Below are 5,197 nucleotides of genomic sequence, written 5' to 3'. Positions count from 1 at the left end.
ATCCAATTATTTTCTTAACAAGTCAAAGATGTATCACGTAGAAGTACTTTAGATTATCTCTCGATACTTCTAAATTTGTCTAATGAAATCTCACGTTGCTCTCGAGATCATAAGTATATAATTAAATCCTTTACAATATTAGGTGATATAATTATGCCATACAATGTTTAACCCACTTTCATGATTGTACTAAGTATGTTTATCTATCAATGTACGGTTGTACATCACTTCTTAACTCAATACAAATCCTAAAAGCATATCTATAGTGGCAAAACATAAACATGTAATAAAGGCAAGATAAAAAAATCTAAGCAAAAGCGAATAATTTATCTAGAACAAATAATTAAATCTCCTTCACAAAATCCTAACTTTAGATATAAATGAGTTCAACATATTCATAGATAAATCCAAGAATTCAAATGAAAGACAAAATAAGAAGTTAAAAGTAAGAAAACTTCTCAATTTTTCCCCGCTCCAATCTCCATCTTGAACTTCCTTTGATTCTTCAACACTTCCATTGTGATCTCTCAAGAAAAGGAGGTATAAAATGATGAACTAACGTTCGCCAAATGCTTTCTAATCTAAAAACATCCTAGAATGTCCTATTTATAGTCTCTCAAAGTTGTATCCGAAATATGGTAAGAATGGGTCTTGAAAACTTACCAAAAATCGAGTTTGAGTGGGTTTTCCAATCATTAGAACTAGAAGAAGTCCTCGCAAAGTCCCTTTCAATGTTTGGCGTTGGACATAGGATCCACCCACGGATCCTTGTGTCCTGGCATTCTTCCCCTTTTGTTGCGTTTCGATTCATTTCCTCCTCAATCGCGTGCTTTTCCCACAAAAACCAACATATACTTAAATTAGGCAACATCCATTCAAATTATAGCTCAAATACAACCATTCATTGACAATTAATAAATACAAACCACTATAATTTGTAGCTTATCACTGTGCTTCACAGCTTTGGAATATTTCACTGCTCTGCGAAATGGTCTATTCAATTTGTTCATTCACTAAGACTTTTATGCTATTTCCATTCAAAAGCAATAGTATAATTAGCAACGGTCATGTGATAATAACGATCAGAGACTCAAAAAGGGCTCTGCTATGCTTTTGCCTCCAACCACATGCAAAGCATCCAAAATTGAAGTTCAGTGTATAGAATAGAAAAGTGATTCAACTTCGGAGGGACAAAGTGAAGTTTGTCCTATGTTACAATATTTCTTTTAGGGTCTACAAGGGTAAATGTGGAATAAAATGTGATGACACCATTTCTTGTCAATTTATTCCATTTCTTTTACCTATATGGGCTGAATTGGTCACAACACTAGTTAAAGTAAGAGTGGTCAGCGTAATATTGAAAATAAGAGGGGTACTAGCTGAAATTGTCCAAAACTTCAGGAAAGGTCTATGAAATTATCCAATAGTTTAAGTAGCTGTGCCTGTTGCTTGTACAAGAGCGTCTTTTCTCTGTTTCCTTGAACGAGCTAAGAATAGTCGTCGAAGTCCACACTTTATTATTATTGACTAATGAAGCGTCCACGTCTCAAGTCTCCGGACGCAGGAATAAAGAATTTATTGTCCTTGTACAACTTGCAGCCTTGTACAAGTCTCCGTACTGCTAAAGTTGATAATTGAACTAATGATAATTAAGAATGATAAGATAATGTGGCCATTTCTCAATCAATCTCCTTTTTATTGTTTGTTTAAGTAAGATAGACGTTCCTGTGAATATCATCATTTAAAAATATTTTTTGTATTGAGTGAATTGGACTGCCCTTAAAAATATCATCACTCAGTATTGCTTATTCATAGATGCAAGTAGGTTTTCGATACAATAAAAGAGTTGACTGAAAAGATCCCTTGTCTTGAGATGTAGTACTCGTTGCAAGCTAGTCAGATTTTTCCAATTTCTTGTTTGAATATATGAAAAATTCGAGCTTGGGGTTATTTGAAATTGTTAAATCTAAGGAGCCCTGTTGTTCTCGTCAATGCTTCGAATCAACTCCAAATTCATTAATATATTTGTGTTTATGGAACATTTTGTTGAGTAGGTAATGAGATTGAAGGATGGTTTCAAGAAATTCATATATTTGGGATATATTTTGAAATTTATCGTACATTTACCTTGAAGATCAGAAGAAAATTGAGGCAGAATTGAATTATTACTAAGAATGGTGAAGGGACTTAGCATTAACCTAAATCTAGAACAAAGGCTAATTTATTTTGAGGTGGATATTGAAGCAGCTGACATCAAATGTATCTGGCTGCTTAAGTCTTTATCTTAAAGTACTTAATTTAGCAATGCTCTCCATTTTAGCAATGTACTTAATTTAGCTTAATTTAGCCTATGGCATGCTTTATACGCAGCATTTGTGATCTTCCTAAAACTAAAACATTAAAAGATAAAAAATAATCATACAGATTACTATACCTAAGCTTTTATATTTAAGGATATTGATGGTGCATTGATAATCTAATCTAATCTAATACTATATAAAAGTGTTTTGATGGTGCATTGATAATCTAATACTATATTGATGGTGCATTGATAATCTAATCTAATCTAATCTAATACTATATTAAAAAAAATACTATATAAAAGTGTTGATGGATGCTCAGGGAAACAAATTGTCAACCAAGGGTACTTAGATTTCATAGAGGGAGATGATGATAAACCAAAGGAATAAATCTTCGAACAGGAGCATTGACCATAAGGTGCTAATTTTTTTTTACTTTTAATTTTTTTTTTTTTGGTTTTGATGATTGCTTAGTGAAAAACTTAGAAATTAGAGGTTTTGAATTCAAATTCCCCTTCCACCCCTCTACTGCTTAAATTCTATCCTTCCTTTATTCGAAAGAATTTAAGAGAAAAAAAAACTAAGATTTAACAAAAGAATGAAAGTTGAGATTGTGTCATCATGGTTATATACGATGCCTTGATGAAATTATTAATCTATAAAGTTTACCAAATAACTTCACATTCTCATCATATCGTTACCATTATCTAAATTCTGAACTACTCTGCTTTCTGGACATCTAAACACAAATATGCCTGGCTTCTAGTAAGTTATTTATCACCATCCAAGCCCATGGTTGGCCTAAGTAATTTTTGTGTCGAAAAACACTTTCCCGACATGGTTAGCCCAAGTAACTAGTAACTTATAAGACCAAATCTTGCATATATATCAATCCTTTTCCTCTCCCACTTCCAACGTGGGACAAGGGGTATCACAATATTACTTACTAACATATTTTCTTTTTCCTAAACGTGAAAATTATATCCCAAAGCCTACAAAATATCAAACTTATACAATTAATTTCACAATCTGTATTTGTTGTGTAAGTGCGTACAACTATTAGAGGTAATATCTATATTATACCATGGAGTTGAAACTGATAATTGAAGATGCCCTAAATCAATAGAATGTAAAAATGCTGAATTTGCCTAAAGGCTCTATGGTTTCAAAGTTCTAACATCTTGGATTTTCAACTTTGGATTTCATATTCAGTTTGCGGTGAGATAGGGTGCGTTTGATAAAATTGAAATCTGAAATTTGAATTCTGAATTCATTAAGTTATTATAAGTATTAAATCTGATATATTTGAGTGTATATCACATTAAGTGATAAGTGAATAACTTATCGCTCTTTTTTAGGGGTAAGTTTTGCCTAAAAAATTTAGTATCACTTAATTAATTCAGATATTCAATTTTTGGTTATCAAACGCATCTGAATATGTTAAAATCTGAATCCATTAAATTTAAGTGCTGAATTGGGTTAGCAAACAAGACCTTAATTTGAAGTTTGAACAAGAGAATTGCAACAGAGGATAATGATCATAAGCTAGGATGCTTCATTCATTTCTATAGAGATAATTACATCTACTATAGATATCCTGACTAAAAAAGTAATTAAATAAGGTTTAATTTATTCCTTCTTCTTCTTTTTTCCAATTAATAAATCTAGAAGTAGCTAGAGTGGGAACCGGAAACAGAAAAAATCAAAACTATGCAATTTATCACCAGCTCAGAAAATTTAAATGCGTGCAATTATGGCAATTGATTCATTATTCTTGTTGTGGGGGAACATGTACAGACACGCAGCCACTGCTGGAGGAGGTTTTTGGGAGAGTACAAGAAAAAAGAAAGTCATGCACGACGCAGAGATCATTGACATGGTCATTAACTTAATCTTATTAAATTAAAATTATACAAGTTGAGATATAAGTACAACTTGCTTATCACCAGCCATTTTCAGCTTTTGGGAGAGTACAAGAAAAAAGAATGTCACGCACGACGCAGAGATCATTGACATGGTCATTAACTTAATCTTATTAAATTAACTTGCTTATGAAATATTTCCAACGCTCAATAAGCAACCATCTCCGTCTATATCTTAACAATGGACCTACATTTTTCGATCTTATCATTGACTCTTAGAATATGATTGAGCTTGAAATCAAATTGCATTCTTGAAAAATTTGTTTCTTTTTCCTTGGTGATCTGTTCGCGCTTGTGTTCCTCACTTCCTCATAGGTTCCAACTTCACTAAGTGTCCATTTCATTGTTTTGTATTTGTTTTCTTTTCTTTTCTTTTCGGTTGTTCCAATCGAATTCTACTCAACATATTGGGTCCATAGGAAGTTAGTAAGGGGATGAGTGTATGATTAAAAATATTAGTGTAATTTGAGAGGAAAGATCGAGAGTCGAATCAGAGTCCTCGTATTCACCTAATTAGTATCCTATTTTAACAGCGGCATATATTAAAATCGGAGGAGGAGGAGGTTTGCAGAGGAATGAATCGCAAAAAGAAGGAACTCCATTTGATTAAGGATGTCTCGTTTTTGCGTTTGCACCCCTATAATACGCAACTCCAGAGACTTTCATGAGGGTGTAAGAATTGACCTTCAAAGGGGTTACACTGTCCCATGGATATCTGAAGAACTTGAGGTTAACAGTCAAGGGTAAAAATGGGATGAAATTATAAATTGCTCTGACAAGAAATTTTATACCGTAACAGTAGTATTGCGAGTATAACTTTATAGCTAGTATATTGATATGAACAATGATTAGCTATCAAAATAACATAAATATTTACTAGAAAATTTCTCTGCTTTTTCAAGATTATGTTTCTTCAACATAATCAAATTATACAAATTCAACGAGGTAATTTACTTTCCGAAGTTTACAAAATTA

The sequence above is a fragment of the Coffea arabica genome, chromosome 3e (genome assembly GCF_036785885.1).
Source record: "Coffea arabica cultivar ET-39 chromosome 3e, Coffea Arabica ET-39 HiFi, whole genome shotgun sequence".
In the NCBI taxonomy this organism is placed as follows: domain Eukaryota; kingdom Viridiplantae; phylum Streptophyta; class Magnoliopsida; order Gentianales; family Rubiaceae; genus Coffea; species Coffea arabica.
This window is presented reverse-complemented; position numbering follows the sequence as displayed.